General features: G+C 36.1%; 1 long non-coding RNA gene across 1 annotated transcript; it reads left to right on the top strand.

The window, feature by feature from the left end:
- The first annotated feature begins 15,567 nt into the window (after positions 1 to 15,567).
- On the top strand, positions 15,568 to 16,910 carry LOC144439948 (uncharacterized). Its single transcript, XR_013481151.1, has 2 exons — positions 15,568 to 15,684; positions 16,762 to 16,910. It is a non-coding gene; the product is annotated as an uncharacterized LOC144439948 (long non-coding RNA).
- The last annotated feature ends 1,458 nt before the right edge of the window (positions 16,911 to 18,368 follow it).

Raw genomic sequence — 18,368 nt, forward strand, 5'->3', positions numbered from 1 at the left:
GACTGCCTATACAATACCAACCCCTATTTTAGACCCATTTTGATCAAAATAATAATAATAGTACCCCTTTTAAGCCCATACAGGTTTTATGAAGAGCTCACATTTAGAGGAAAACAACCCAATTCTTATTTTAGACCAAAGAGATAGAAAACATACCCCAAAGGACAGCACATATACCTATAGTCAAGTATAGGGAGTAAGCCCATACTGCAACAGAATCACGATACTATAGGTGGACGATGCACCATAGGCTAGGTCTGGTTTTCACTCATTAGCAATGGGACGGCCTACAGCCATGTATGTTTGGAGCATACACATATCTCACTAACGTTGATAGTTGTAGTACTAGTCTGCATCTTTTATATTTCTTGTTGCACAACAGAACACTACAATGAATTCCAACGCCAAGATTATCAATTACAAAAATCGTAATAATAACTATACATTTATAATCTTAACTGGCACGACCTCATTGGCTGAAACCTCGTATGAGATTATCTTGCGATATATCACAGCACCGTACCCTGCGGCAGCCCCCCCCCCCCCCCCCCGAGATTTTGGAAAAAAAAGAAAGAAAAAACTACGTTTTGAATACATAGCGATGTTATTAAAATCGTTACTTATTTTATGTGACGATTCCTAGCATGTGCGATTTAAATTGATGGTTCACTAAAGTCAAAAAGGTATTGTACACTGACTCCTTGCTAATATGTATCTTATATCTCTTTTGTACACTGGCTTAACTTCGAATAAGAATGTGTCCAACTTTTTGCATTGTAGCATATTAAAAATTCTCTGTGCGAGAAAGTACAGAAAAGTTCGCACATGCACTGTGCATTTTCCGTAATCTTGAAAGTCGTTCAAAGTGAGGTCGCCTGCTGCATGCAGTAACTCCGAAGATGCGCTCGATCTCATTCAAATCTTGTTCCTTATATCAAAGAAATTACTGATCAAACGGCAGATCCCCTGGAATATTTGGTGGCCCTGAAAAAACTATTAAACTGGGTACGCAGTTCGACGTTGTCTTTGGTTAAAATGTTGTTTGATATAAGTATCTCATTGCACACTGACACTAGCGTTATTCCGCAATTCATTTTGAAGTGACAATTTGCTATGGAAAGAATGGCCCTGAATTTGTAAACAGAGCTGTACCTTCGACAACAAAATCCAAACTTCAATTTCCGTTATAATGATAATGACAAGGAGAATCCACTGAGTTCACCTTGGGTTCCGACATAAAGGAATTAGTGTCAGCTGCATGTGTTGTCCGGGAAAGACAGGCCTGGGACAAGTTGCTTGGAGGTAAATACTTGAATGAATGTGACACCTTTTTAAGACTGACTTTGTAACATGTGGCTAAGGTTATTTTCTGCTTGTTAAAATGTGTAATGAAATCCAGACTGCCACCTCGCCCACGATACAGTACTGCAGTACGCTTGAAAAGATGGCGGCCGAGTATTATATATTCTAATATCATTACGCCCATCAAATCAAATTATTCCACAAAAGTGAACCTTCCTCGATCATTACCAGCAGCGGTGATATTGTGTACTTTATCAATAAATTAAAATACAAAACTGAGGCACATATGCATCATTTAATGCTGACAATTAGTAATAATCCCAATTTTACAAGTATTATTTTATCGCAAAGGGATACGCGTCAGCATGGACAGTAGATGTGCATTCTGTAATGACGCCATCTCAGTCTTACCGTGTGATTATGTTGTTTATTAGAGAATCGTAAAAAGACCATTAATTTGTGTTTAAAGATAAATGTCTATTTTGTGGGCAAGCAGCAAAATATGACGGATTTAAAGTTATTCCAAAAGATTTTCAGACCTATGAATAGATAAATTATTTAATGGGATCTGAAATAAATATTTTTTCTCTGATATGCAACTTTCGTTATTTATGCTAATTCTTAAAAAATTATTTTAGCCCTGTTCCACCACTTAAGTTTTCATAGAATTTTGACATGTTTTTCATCATAAAATCCTTAACAAGAGTCACTGAAATTATTACTGTTGCTAGATTAAACCCTATTTTGACTGGATCATTTTACGCTACAAATGATGGTTTTATAATCCCAAGATGGTATTAATTAGGGGGTAACTACCCATCATCAGAGCTATCTATATATATGTTACCTGCATGGCATTTTGCACACACTTTATTTCATGAATGTACTAATTATAAAAACTATTTTAACCCTATTCCACCACTTCGATTTTCCGAGTTTTTTGACATTTTGGTCAGCATAAAATTGTAAACAAGAGGACCTACAAAATATTTATGTTGCAATTAGTTCAAGGTCAACCCTTAATTTGACTGGACTATAATCACGTGATCATTCTAGGGATAACGTTATATTTTTGTCAGACGTTGATTATCCTCCCTTTTCCTATTTTCTGTTGCCGAAAAACAAGTCTCAGTTTCGTATATTTCTTCTCAAGTTCAGCAAAGTACAAAGTTTACAGCTCACGTGACTCATTCAGATTTGTCAAATGTACGACTATCCTTGTTTTTTTTGTGTGTTCAGAAGCCAGCCTAAGATTGCCGACTGTACGTCCATCTTTGTTTTGGTTTGGAAGCCCAAGCTAGAGTTGCCCACTGTATAAATGTTGCGACCTCCATCGTTATTGCCAGGGACCCATTGAGTGTGACATGCGTTACTGTAGTGCTACTACAAACATGTCCAAGGAACATTCAATTTACAAATATATAAATGCTGCAGGTACATTGCTACTATAGAAATGTCTCTGAAGGTGGTTTTTTTTTTGGAACACTACAAATACATAACATAATTTATGAAAGCTTTGATTAATAATGTATGATGATATAATGTAAACATTTTAACATTTGATGGCATTCAAAACAAGGCTCTTAAAAACACCACTGTTGTTAACGATGCTACTACAATTTCACAGCTATATTTGCACGCCTGAATCATAGATACCAAGTTGTTACAGTCATAGTTCTCTATAAAATACAGGTCTGTCCAGAAGACCTTCAAGCTATGTGTCCACCCCCTGCATCAACATCACTGTGCTACAGTCCCGGTGTGCCTATGCCTCGTCGTGCTCTGCCAATAGTAATAAAAATAATAATCCCTTTAAAATGGATTGCTTTTCAAGTGTAATATTTGCAAGAATACTACGCATTTGATAAATGTGGCGTGAAAACCGTAAAACTCTTACCAGCAGGCGAATTCAATAAAATGTAGCATCAAAGCAAATTTCACCACAGGACGTCGAATTATATAACATGTGTTAACTTCATACTTACTGGACATCCTATGTGATATAATGCCCCATGTGCCAAATATTACACTGGTACCAAGCTTCCTGGCGGTAAGAATACTTTATAGATTTATAGAAGCAGTGTTAAAACACATATTTTTAACTGAGTATGTCTGGTTGTATCATATAGACTACATATGCTAAGTGCTCCATCGTAATATTATAACTACAGAACATTACAGAAGTCCCCTGAATATAACTATATCTGGCTACCTTGTGTGAATATTCCAGAAACATTATACAAATCAACAATGTCCTTGGAACATTACAAGAAACAATGTCCTTGGAAATGTACAAGAAACAACAATGTTCTTGGAAATGTACAAGAACTAACAATGTCCTTTGAGCATTACAAGAATCAGCAATGTCCTTGGAACATTACACAAATCAACAAGTCCTTGGAACAACCAAGAATCAACAATGTTCTCGGAACATTACAAGAATCAACAATGTTCTTGGAACATTACAAGAGTCAACAATATCATTTTGTCAATATTATAGCAATCAGCAATGTCCTTATGAATATCTCTTACGAATATGCCTTATATAAATATCTGTAGAAGATTACAATTATGTCTCTGGAACATGACAACTACTTTGGAATATACAACTGTGTCTTTGGAACATTAATGTCTCTTGAACAATACAGATTAATATATGCACGCCTCTGGCAGTATACAACTATGTGAATGTTTATTGTCCATTACAAATATATAAATGTCTCATCTAGTATATATTAATGTAATCATTGGTGAAGTTTCTTGTTTTTAGTATTTAACTCTCGCTTGCACTGCGCCAACAAATTGGCTTCACCAAGCAAACATCACTACTATACTGAACTCATTGCTAAATAAAGAAATGAATCATTAACAATAGAAAGTGAACAATTCCAACGAATAAACCTACATCTGAATATACTAGGTACCTGTACAACAAATGCCACAGTAAAACGTTGAATAGATTGAAATGAGAAGATGAAAATAGAACGAACTGAAGGACGTATATGAGAACGATGAATATTTCCCAAATGATATGATAAGCTGGCATTGTTATTATGACAGCAGGTCGTGTCAGCTTTGAAAGGTGGATGGTTGTATACAACCAAGAACAAAGGGGCATATTGCAAAAGCACCATCTTTTGTACAATTGTAATACTTAGTATACAATAAATTTTGATATGATCAGTGTGTTGTGTCTTGTTTATATGAATGAGAACGATCTCGTGTCATAGCGTCACAGATTCAGGTAACATACATGATTGTATTTTTCAGAGTGTCGCAGAGTCAAATATCCAGTCTGCAGACAGGACACTGGTTTTCAGATTGTCACTGAGTCACAGACCTAGTCACAGGATATAGTGTGTGTCAGAGTATCACAGAGATATTCAGCAGACGGGACAATGTTTCAGAGTGTCACAGTCACAAATCCAGTCAGTAGTCAGGACAGTGTTTTTCAGACTCACTCTTCTATTCAACAATCATTTTACAGTAAATATTCATTTCATGAAACCGTATGTAGTAACAACACTGCTGCCAACTTTTTAATAGGATCGTATCAGTGTTTTGCGAAGGTCGTAAACTGGTAATAGTTAGCGGAGTTGCCGAATCATATATATAACTCGGTGAGTATCAATCTGCTAAGACAGTGCTCTATACCGCAGTGGCAGAGCGTAATAGTTTTGGTAGTACTGGAACTCTTTCTTGGGTGTAACTCGGAGTTTCACGCATATTGCGATCATCAGACACTCTTATACAATCAGATCATCAGAGTGTCTGATGATCGCAATATGCGTGAAACTCCGAGTTACACCCAAGAAAGAGTTCCAGTACTACCAAAACTATATATATATATATATATATATATATATATATATATATATATATATATATATATATATATATATATATATATATATATATATATTAAACACAGACAAGCTCAAGTAAGAAACTTGTCTTTGTTCAAGACTATTGTTTAGTCTGTTGGCCCTACCATTTCGTATGTCACTATAGGTATTTGTACTTTCTCGGGAAATATATTTCAATTCATTTCAATTTGAATTGTAATAAATCATGTGTTACATAATAATAATAATTTTTACTAAACTCTGCATGCTAGGTAAATTGGAGACAAGCGGAACTATACACTTCAAACACCATGGAGGCAAACCATGTAATATAGGCTGCTTCACGATGTTTTCCGAGAAGTTGTTTACAGAATTACAAGAACCGGACAAATATCGCCCTCTAGTGACAGAGTTTATTGATTACCCATACGCAGCTGTATGTCTCACACTAATGACAGATTATGCACTCAAATTACAGCTGGATCGAGACAAAATTGGGTTAAACGAAGAGGCTGTCAAAAACACCCAAACAGGTGATATTTCACGTCTTTCTACTATAATGCAAGACTATGACGGTACTGATCTTATTACGACGCTACATTACATAATTTATAATGGTCAAGTAGTAATTACGAGTCGAATCGAAGGGAATAAAGACGTAGATAATTTTTACTGTACGTGTATTTCTATATGCTTAGGGGATCTAAATTCATTTTCACCAAGCTTGTAACATACAACCTCTCTAATGCAAATGTGTAAAGAATGGTCAATCTGGCTTTAACGTCCCGGGTTAACGTCTACTGTACACTGGGACGATGTATTATGGGAAATAGACAGTGTTCGGCAGTTCTTTTCATCACAGCAGGTCAAAGTAGTATGTGCTCGCTCGTCGTTTCAAGAGGTCTGAAGCTTCGAACTTGGGATATTTCCAAGAATTCCTTGCCCAATGTATGACAGGGCTCTTTTCTGCCAGATTAGTCCGTGTCATTTTGCTAGAGGTAGTAATGTCACGTGTTGCAGGGTTGATGGGGATGACTTTTTTAAAGCATAAACAATTAACGTCAAAGATGAAATCAGCCAGGTATTTTTTCCCCTTTCATGGTGACCAAGTACACGTAGGCTTATATACTTTATTCCTCTCTGCATTCCGTTGCTACAGTAACTGTACAGACCTTCAGACAACCAACACACTCAAGTTATTCCACCTTTCAGGTTGATATTCAAGTAGACTTGGACTTAGTCGCTAGACTCTCTTACACTCCTCGGAGCTTCGCATCGCTAGAATTGTTATTTTTTTTGTATGTACTGATATCTACTGCATAATTGTACTCGAATATCCTTGTACTGTGCGCCCTCATCAATCACATAGGGCTAACCGTTCGTTGCTGTGTGACTGCGACGCTCCGTGTTATCGTGAAGTCCGGGGCTCCGAGGACTGTAAGACAGACGGACTTAGTCCCGTGTTTGTTATCTACACGTCACGTTATTATTTCAAGTCCTCTGTTTGTTATCTACACGTCACATTATTATTTCAAAGAATCCAATTCACGTTATATCTTACAGGTGGACTCTTACATGATCCCCCCAGTGACGTAGAACAACAGTTAACTAAATTGATCTCATCATGCGTCACTGAAAAGGTCAGAGGTGAAAGGTTAGATGCAGTAAATGACCTGAGGCAGTTACTGGAAAGGTCGCTGGGAAAACGTTAGACGAAGTGATGTTGGCATATAATGACTATCACAGAATCCAGGCTTCCAACACCATATAACTGTAAATGTCGTTTATCGTTTATCGTTTACTTGAGTACACTTAACAAAACCCTGGGGAGTTGTTAATGGTACAAAACATAAAAGGAAAATAATAACAAAACTAATAAACTATGTAAAAGAAGCATTACATAACATAATAAAACTAATGAATTACACAAGCTATTCAATGTAAAGAAAGAGAAAAATAATGTCTGGTAATTAGATAGATTTATGGAGATGTATATTTGATTATGTGTATATTACAATTATTTTGTAGTGCTTTTTGTATATTGCTTAAATTTGATATACTTGCCAAGTGCAATAATAAGATTGGTGTTGTTCATTGTTTCTTTAAATTTTTGTTCTTCTGGTAAGTTTTTAAAATTATCAATATATATATATCAGCATCACTAAATAGGTCTTACTTGTGTAAATCATAAATGGGACATTGTAGAACAAAGTGTTTTTTCGTCTTCTATTTGTCATGGTTTGGACTTGTCGGGTATTGCATAAAATACCAACTTACACGAAGTCTGTATTCAGACGTGAATTATTCTTAGTTTCATTCTTTAAAACACTTCATTTTATTTATTACTTTTTGTTTGCTCACATAATGAAATAAAATTCTGAAATACATATATACGTTGACGTTAGATACCTTATTTACATAATACGTGATAGAGGGCGCTATACTCTAGACGAATACAATATACATTGACCTAGAACTAAAAGTTGTTTTAAAACACTATTATTATTTTTGAAGTATTTTCACTTGTAAGGTCTATGTTTGCAAAGAGGTAACCAAAACTTGACGATTATATGATGAAAAAATTATCACATTTGCTAAGAAAATAAAAACCCTGATCAAAAGTGCTGAGTTTGGAATATTGATTGGTCGCTATATCATGGCTCGAAATAGAATTAAAAGCCCCCTCCCCCACCCACCCCCGCATTAGCCACTAACTCGTCGGGAAAAATCCCTTAGCAAGCGATGAATCATCATCACGTGTTACTGTTTGTTTATAAACATTGGTCTAGCGTGTCTGTGACGCACTAGATATTGGTGACTGGATTGAGAAGTAAGAAGTAACTTTTGAATAGTGAGGTAAGATTCATTAAGCTTAATTCATACTGTCAGTCACTCTATGTACGATTATCAACTCTTTACATTCATACATTCATCATCAAATAGTTACCAGAGCCTGATACAACACACATTCGACAAAAATGTACGAAAAATAACATACCGTTTGGTCAAAGGGGGAAGGGTATATTGTAAGGATGTGCACACGTGTGTCTAACTGGCATCTAGTCCTGCTTGCAGATGGGATGCCGGTCGGTATTCGGATTTCACGCTCTTCACCTACGTCTATGACTTGTGTGATTGTGTCGCAATTGATACTATGTTTCGTATCGGCTCATTCATCATTTGTACTGGTCCTTCGTAGGGGCTAATAAATTGCTAATTCCTGTGAATGTTTATTTCTACACAGTTTGTAATAACTGAGGTATGTTGTCTGACATATAACTAATACATAGTCTCGGTTACACAGACTCGCCTTCAGTCGGGATAACCGAAATTTACATGAATGCACACACATACATACATACATACATACATACATACATACATACACATACATACATACATACATACATACATACATACATACATACATACATACATACATACACATACATATACATACATACATATACATACATACATACATACATACATACATACGTACGTACGTACGTACAAGTTTGAACTATTTCAAAGTTTCAACTGTACGTCATGATTTAACCACTACTGACATTGTGCTATGATAGTGAAGGGTTAATATTTGTCTTTACTATCACTCTTATAACCTGTTAATGTCTTAAAATGGATTTCGTCACTTAAGTTTAGGGGATAAAAAATAATTAAAAAAATAAAATATAACAAAAGATAAAAAAAAAATGCATTGCCAATTCACCTGGTAGAGTGTAATTACATTATTTTACATTTATAGAACTGTTTGCAATGTTACTGATACAAACAATGGATATAACAACTGATAGAATATTGAGACCCCCTGTGCGAATAGTCTGGCGTATGACAAGAATACCACTTTTAGTAAATAAGGCTTTCTTTATGGTTTCAAAGCCGTGGTCGAATGCTACTTCTTCTTCCGGTTGGTTGGTTGGTTGGTTGTTGGTTGTTTGTTGGTTAGTTAGTTGGTTGGTTGGTTGGTTGGTTGGTTGGTTGATTTGTTGTTGTTGGTTGTTAGTTAGTTAGTTGGTTGGTTGGTTGGTTGGTTGGTTGGTTGGTTGGTTAATATAATGGTGCACGTCCAACTTGGCCCATCACCAACTCGGCCCACCAACTCAGCCCACATTCTGCCAACTCGGCCCACCAACTCGGCCCATCCTCTGCCAACTCGGCCCACTCTGTTCAATTCGTCCCAGTTGAACTAGTCCAAGTTTCGACTCTCCTCAAGTTCAATATGATTGCGATTTCTGTTTCTCCTCTTTTACGTTCATGTCTTAGGTATACAAAGTTCAAAGTCCAAAATAGTTGAGGCGATTTGTCCCTGTGTACCCTAAAAGTGCAGGAGTGCAGTAGGACTAGGCCGAGTCTGGATGGACCTTGGCTTGTCTTCTGTATCTGCTTGTTCAGAATATCATTTCTATGATGACAAATTAATGTACGACACAGTGGGCCGAGTTGGTATCACTGAATGGGCCGAGTTGGCAATCATGTGGGCCGAGTTGGCAATCACCTGGGCCGAGTTGGTAATGGGCCGAGTTGGACCTACCTCTACAGAGGTGCAAGGTTGTAACCAATACGGCAGGAACAGATACTGTATTCACAGCAATAATATGACAGAACCCCATGACACGTGAGTGCAAGTGTGGGGCTCACTCGCGGTATTTGCAGGTGTGTTTCTTGTAGTGTTCTCTGCGGCAGTACTTTGACATGATAAGTCATAGAGGGCGCATACTGTGTCGACGAGTACTAGTAATTGTATAAGAAGTATGTGACCTCGCGCAATCAACTCTACCTGTGACCTCTGTCGCACACGTACCTATATGTTTGAACAAATAAGATTTGTCATTCTTTTATCTGTCATTCATGTGGCCGTATGCGATGGAGTGTTGCCACGATTACAGGCTGTCAAGCCGTGAGCCTAGATAAGATACCATTTGTGTGTGTGTGTGTGTGTGACAACAGTACATCTAAGTCAGATAAGTCCGACCCTTTGTGACCTGACTGATATAGCTGTCAGATCTAGACCGAGGCCATTTCGGCTAACTTCATGGGCGAATGTGCAATCATCACCTTTTGGTTTGTGTTCAGCAACCTTCCGAGCGTAGATCTGAGATATTATTATAACTCTACAAAATGATCATGACTCGCTTCCTAAATTGTGTTTCGGGCAAGTTGTGACCTATTGTATAGCTATCTTCAAGAAATATGTCGGACACTATGTCTAGAAGAAAATACAAGCGGTATACTCAGTCTGCAACCATTGCCGTGCTATGTCTGGTTTCCATCGTTGTCATTATCTACATAGAGCTCCCTGTGGACAGACAAGAAGATACGTTTATGTACCTTAACAAATTGCAAGATAGAACAAATATTTTACATCCGCCTGTCTATACAAATATACTACAACCAGGTTTGGAAGTCTCGGGTACAACCTCAAGAAAGAAAATTATGTCGGTGAAAGGTAACATTCCAGAATACCCATATGAGGTCTATAGGTGTCCAGCATGTTATGGTACATCTTTGTGTCATTTGGTAGAAAATGGCCGCGTCCATATTGAATTGGACCTCGGAAATAGAAAGGAGACTAAAGAAGGCGTATACCACGGCATGTTCAGCTCAAAGAAAATCGTTGGTAAGAGATTGAACAAGGACTGGCAGTTTGACAAACTAGATGAAATTATATGTGATATGGGCAGAGGAAACCCAGTTAATGCTCGAGATAAAAGTCTGAAAGACTATCACCTCATTGAAGGAATGAAAAACCTATTCAATAACAAAACTAGGTCAACCAGAACGAAGTTAATAGAAGGACTAGTTTTACTCTATGAAAAAGGATTGGCTATTCGGTGAGTAAACAATGACCTCTGGGAGGTTACGTCCCTTATTTGAGTATACGTATATGTGCCACCCTTTGGGTTGCGTTTTCTAACAATTTGGTCTAAAATGGAATCTGTTTTTTCGGGCTGAAGAGTCTAAAACACGGTTGCGTGGTCTGAAATGTGGTGAATTGTCCTTTACAATCATAACTGTTATTAATTTCCCCAAATGTTGCTTTCTAAGGAAAATGTATTTGGGTCTGAACTTACATCTTTTAACAACCTGTAATGGTCTAAAATGAGGTATTGATTTTTGGTCAAAGTGGGTCTAAAATGGGGCCGGGGTCCCGCCTGCGGTTTCCAGCATTGGCCACACACCTGGGACCTCACACCCCTACCAGAACCGACCACTGGCACCGCCCCTGACAATGACATTGAGGAATCAACAATAAATCTTCTAGCCAAAGGTACACCGTGGAATACTAGTATCATATCGATTCATAAATCCGATTCATGTCATTCCACTTGTCACACTGGGGCCATGCCACTTAGTCTGAACATTCTCGAGGGAGTGATGGAGTTCGAACATTCCCGAGGGAGTGATGGAGTTCGAATATTGCCGATGATCCACGTCATCACAGCACGCCCTATTATAATAAATGATAGTGTTCATTACCCATTACGTAACACATGTAAGCGAGGGCAATATATACTACAATTTAGTCCCTACACATACCAATGTTTTGATAATGACTAAGCCTAAATCGAAGGCGGAAAATATCATATGAGATTCAACCATAACGGTAATTAATATATGGGATATCCTTTGATATCCATATATATATATATATATATATATTGATACTCACCGAGTTATATATATATATATATATATATATATATATATATATATATATATATATATATATATATATATATATATATATAATCTGACATTACAATCTATACAACGAAAAATATATCACGTTTCCCAACACACCCCTGTGTAATACGTTATTATTTATATGTAGAAGAAATGTATTACAATTGTATGTTTATTAGTACTTACTTTGTACTGTATGTATCTCATGTTTGTCAGAATTTATATATATTTTGGTGGTAGTCGCTGTACTGCTTATTATAGTAGTAAGGTTGAGGCATTGGTTGAGCTGATTATGTTGCGCATTGTTCTCCTATTTGTGATCTACATACGCCATAGTTGATGAATGTATAACAAAACACATAAAAGTATTGCAAACAAGAGAGACTATAGAGTTTCAATTAGGCGACACTGTGTTTTTCATATCTCACAAAGCGTTTATTGTAACAAGTTATACAAATCATTAAAAACACAGACAGTGGTGTTACTTTGTGTTCACAGTGAGATAAAATCTATATACGCTATCAATGTCTGCAATTTATTCATGTAACTTATAACAAAACACATTGTGTGAGACATTGAAATTACTGTGTTGCTAAACTGAAATGCTATCGCCAATCTGGTTTGGTAGTATCTCATTCTTATTACTTACAGTCCGAGTGGAACGTTACTGTGTGGATCAGATAGATTATTTGATAAAATCTTAGACTTAAATACTAAAGGCAGACAACTTGAAGATACTGAAGAAGTTGTGAAACGAGCTCAGACGATGATGTTGTTATTACTGAATGTCGAAGGTCAACTTTTGAAGGTAATGATACAGCTTCTTCATTTGATAAGCTTACATAATATTATGTAATTAATTCGGCGTTTTGGCTTTGGTCGTTTGACTTGTACCAACATAGTTATCTTGGTGTCATAGTCCTTCACTCGTAACAAGTATCAATGAAATATTGTAACAATACATCCAGTACATGTATGTATGTATGTATGTATGTATGTATGTATGTATGTATGTATGTATGTATGTATGTATGTATGTATGTATGTATGTATGAATGTATGTATGTGTGTATGTGTTTATGTATGCATGTATGTATGTATGTATGTATGTATGTATGTATGTATGTATGTATGTATGTATGTATGTATGTATGTGTGTGTGTGTATGTATGTATGTATGTATGTATGTATGTATGTATGTATGTATTTGTGTGTGTGTATGTATGTATGTATGTATGTATGTATGTATGTATGTATGTATGTATGTATGTAATGATAAGCATATTAGATTAGATATAACTTTATTATAACCGTATAGAATTTTGACACTTCTATTTGGGTACAGAACTGTAAGGGCGGCCCTTTTTATTTTTCAGTTTCTCATCTCCCGACCGACCCTAATTTGCAGCTCCGACATCAGAAAAAAAGGGTTTTTTTAATTTCCGACCGACCCTGAGCACAGCAAAATTGTAAGGTTCCTCATGGCGTCTTAGAGTCGTCTACCCCCCCCCCCCCAGCCACCCACCCCCTAGGCCCCTTTGTTACTTCGGAGCAGCATGTGTCTTTCATGGCTTGAAGTTAATGCCGTCGCGCGATATATTTTGCTGTAATGTAATAATAGCTCAGAATATTTCCATCATTTTCAAAATTATGCTTAAAATTGGTAAAAGTCATACTGCATTCCTAAAAAAAACAAACAATTTCTTGACCAGTTTTTAGCTTTAAATTAGTTGTATCATCGGGGAAATGACCGACTCCGTAATGGTAATGCGTTTCATGACCCATGACATGCATGACCTTGGAAGACTTCCCATGTTTACATTATTACTTTTAATCACTTTTAAACAGTAAATCCCGAAGGAGTTCTGAGTTCTAGAAATGTTTACTTGTTATCTGGTGGATTATTTTGACAAGTTCACACTGAAGAAAAATGTTTCATAGAAGTAATGATTTATATAAATGAAAATTCATCTAGCACACTGATGACAATCACGTAAGTGTTTCAAAAAGATACATACTAAAGTTCAAATTGGATAACTTGAAAAAATGTTAGCGATGTCAATGCCACTTTGTTTAATAGGACAAATGTATTAGTACTCCTGATAAAATCACACACAATAGTTCATGGCTACAGATATACACCCATCAGGATGATAAGTATTCATCTTCTTACAAAGTTGTTCTACGGACTTGTCAACCTTGCTAGAATGAAGGAACGAGACCTGTAACAAGGATTCAATAAAGAGAAGAGAAAAGAAGTTAAGAGAGAGAGAGAGAGAGAGAGAGAGAGAGAGAGAGAGAGAGAGAGAGAGAGAGAGAGAGAGAGAGAGAGAGAGAGAGAGAGAGAGAGAGAGAGAGAGAGAGAGAGAGAGAGGACAGAGAATAGAACTGAAAAAATACAGATTTTTTTCTTGCCCCCGTTTTTTATTACGCCCCGCCTGAGTATTCCACTGGAGATGAGAAACAACAAAAAGGTCACCCTAGGGCCTAATACAGATATTAAAGAACGTTACAGGCTAATGTTATAAGTATATTAGTAAAACAATTTTCTTTAATAATACATCATTGTGTTAAACAAAAGGTCCAACTGCTCTCTTTTTTAACTGTTACATTTAGGGCATTTTTGTGATATTTTATCTTTTCTGTTCCCAGTTTTTTTCATCCTTTGACAACGTTAATTGGCCTTTCCCGAGATACTATGGTGAATGTGGTCGTGTGGTGATCGTGGAAGATGCCGGTAAACCTTTGTTTAAATTTTATGATGCATCATGGGAAGAACGAGTTCAAATATCACTGGACATATTCAAATTGATCGATCAAGTTTTGACGGGGAACGATGATTGGTTGGTTTTTTTAACTGATATCAGTTCAGAGAATTTTGGCATTACGCCCTCTGGTAGACTTTTGTGGTTGGACCTAGAAGACATTATAGTTATAAACAAGAGAAAAGCAGACAGAGGTAACTTTACACCCATAATAATATCGGTATTGTCATTTATGTTTCTGTATCTGTTGACTCAGTAAGGCTAATAAGTGTCACACCAACTTCTGGTTACATATGCGTACGTGAGCAGTACTACATGTAGTAAGGTTGAATATTCCGGAGGTGGAGCGCAGACAATGTTATGTATGTATGTATGTATGTATGTATGTATGTATGTATGTATGTATGCACGTATGTTTTGCCTGGACTGACAGGTATAGATTATATATATATGTGTGTATATATATATATATATATATATATATATATATATATATATATATATATATAGCAAAACTATATATATATATATATATATATATATATATATATATATATATATATATATATATATATATATATATATATATATATATATATATATCAAACACAGATAAGCTTAACTAGAAACTTGTCTTTGATCAAAACAATTGTTTAGTCTGTTGGCCCTACCATTTCGCATGTCACTATTAGGTATATTTGTACTTTCTCGGGAAATATATTTCATGTAATATATTTCAAAATATTTCATGTAATAAATCATGTGTTACATAATAATAATACTTTTTACTAAACTCTGCATGCTAGGTAAATTGGAGACAAGCGGAACTATACACTTCAAACACCATGGAGGCAAACCATGTAATATAGGCTGCTTTACGATGTTTTCCGAGAAGTTGTTTACAGAATTACAAGAACCGGACAAATATCGCCCTCTAGTGACAGAGTTTATTGATTACCCATACGCAGCTGTATGTCTCACACTAATGACAGATTATGCATTCAAATTAGAGCTGGATCGAGACAAAATTGGGTTAAACGAAGAGGCTGTCAAAAACACCCAAACAGGTGATATTTCACGTCTTTCTACTATAATGCAAGACTATGACGGTACTGATCTTATTACGACACTACATTACATAATTTATAATGATCAAGTAGTAATTAAGTCATCGAATCGAAGGGAATAAAGACGTAGATAATTTTTACTGTACGTGTATTTCTATATGCTTAGGGGATCTAAATTCATTTTCACCAAGCTTGTAACATACAACCTCTCTAATGCAAATTTGTAAAGAATGGTCAATCTGGCTTTAACGTCCCGGGTTAACGTCTACTGTACACTGGGACGATGTATTATGGGAAATTGACAGTGTTCGGCAGTTCTTTTCATCACAGCAGGTCAAAGTAGTATGTGCTCGCTCGTCGTTTCAAGAGGTCTGAAGCTTCGAACTTCGGATATATCCCAGAATTCCTTGCCCAATGTATGACAGGGCTCTTCTCTGCCAGATTAGTCCGTGTCACTTTGCTAGAGGTAGTAATGTCACGTGTTGCAGGGTTGATGGGGATGACTTTTCTAAAGCATAAACAATTAACGTCAAAGATGAAATCAGCAAGGTATTTTTTTCCCCTTTCTTGGTGACCAAGTACACGTAGGCTTATATACTTTATTCCTCTCTGCATTCCGTTGCTACAGTAACTGTACAGACCTTCAGATAACCAACACACTCAAGTTATTCCACCTTTCAGGTTGATATTCAAGTAGACTTGGATTTAGTCGCTAGACTCTCTTACACTCCTCGGAGCTTCGCATCGCTAGAATTGTTATTTTTTTGTATGTACTGAGATCTACTGCATAATTGTACTCGAATATCCTTGTACTGTGCGCCCTCATCAATCACATAGGGCTAACTGTTCGTTGCTGTGTGACTGCGACGCTCCGTGTTATCGCGAAGTCCGAGATCCAAAATATCGATACATACAAAACAATCATTTTATCAATGCGGAGCTCCGAGGACTGTAAGACAGACGGACTTAGTCTCCTGTTTGTTATCTACACGTCACGTTATTATTTCAAGTCCTCTGTTTGTTATCTACACGTCACATTATTATTTCAAAGAATTCAATTCACGTTATATCTTACAGGTGGACTCTTACACGACCCACCCAGTGACGTAGAACAACAGTTAACAAAATTGATATCATCATGCGTCACTGAAAAGGTCAGAGGTGAAAGATTAGACGCAGTAAGTGACCTGAGGCAGTTACTGGAAAGGTCGCTGGGAAAACGTTAGACGAAGTGATGTTGGCATATAATGACTATCACAGAATCCAGGCTTCCAACACCATATAAGTGTAAATGTCGTTCATCGTTTATCGTGTACTTGAGTACACGTAACAAAACCCTGGGGAGTTGTTAATGGGACAAAACATAAAAGGAAAATAATAACAAAACTAATAAACTATCTCAAAAAAGCATTACGTAGCTTAATAAAACTAATGAATTACACAAGCTATTCAATGTAAAGAAAGAAAAATAATGTCTGGTAATTAGATAGATATATGGAGATGTATATTTGATTATGTGTATATTACAATTATTTTGTAGTGCTTTTTGTATATTGCTTAATTTGATATATTTGCCAAGTGCAATAATATGATTTGTGTTGTTCATTGTTTCCTTTAATTTTTGTTCTTCTGGTAAGTTTTTAAAATTATCAATATATATATATATATATATATATATATATATATATATATATATATATATATATATATATATATATATATATATATATATATATATATATATATATATCATAAATGGGACATTGTAGAACAAAGTGTTTTTCGTCTTCTATTTGTCATGGTTTGGACTTGTCGGATATTGCATAAAATACCAAGTACACGAAGTCTGTATTCAGACGTCAATTATTCTTGGTTTCATTCCTTAAAACACTTCATTTTATTTATTACTTTTTGTTTGCTCACATAATGAAATAAAATTCTGAAATACATATATACGTTGACGTTAGATACATTATTTACATAATACTGGATAGAGGGCGCTATACTCTAGACAAATACAATATACATTGACCGAGAACTAATAGTTGTTTTAAAACACTATTATTATTTTTGAAGTATTTTCACTTGTAAAGTCTATGTTTGCAAAGAGGTAACCAAAACCTGACGATTATATGATGAAAAAATTATCACATTTGCTAAGAAAATAAAAACCCTGATCAAAAGTGTTGTTTTTGGAATATTAATTAGTCGCTATATCATGGCTCGAAATAGAATGAAAAGACCCCCCCCCCCCTCAACCCCGCATTAGCCACTAACTCGTCGGGAAATTCCCTTAGCACAAGCGATGAATCATCATCACGTGTTACTGTTTGTTTATAAACATTGGTCTAGCGTGTCTGTGACGCAGTAGATATTGGTGACTGGATTGAGAAGTAAGAAGTAACTTTTGAATAGTGAGGTAAGATTCATTAAGCTTATTTCATACTGTCAGTCATTTTGTGTACGATTATCAACTCTTTACATTCATACATTCATCATCAAATAGTTACCAGAGCCTGATACAACACACATTCGACAAAAATGTACGAAAAATGACATACCGTTTGGTCAACGGGGGAAAGGTGTGATCTATATTGCAGGAATTCGAATGTGCACACATGTGTCTGGCTTGCAACTAGTCCTGCTTGCAGAAGGGAAGCCGGTCGGCATTCGGATTTCTCGCT

The sequence above is a fragment of the Glandiceps talaboti genome, chromosome 9 (assembly GCF_964340395.1).
Source record: "Glandiceps talaboti chromosome 9, keGlaTala1.1, whole genome shotgun sequence".
Lineage (NCBI taxonomy): Eukaryota > Metazoa > Hemichordata > Enteropneusta > Spengelidae > Glandiceps > Glandiceps talaboti.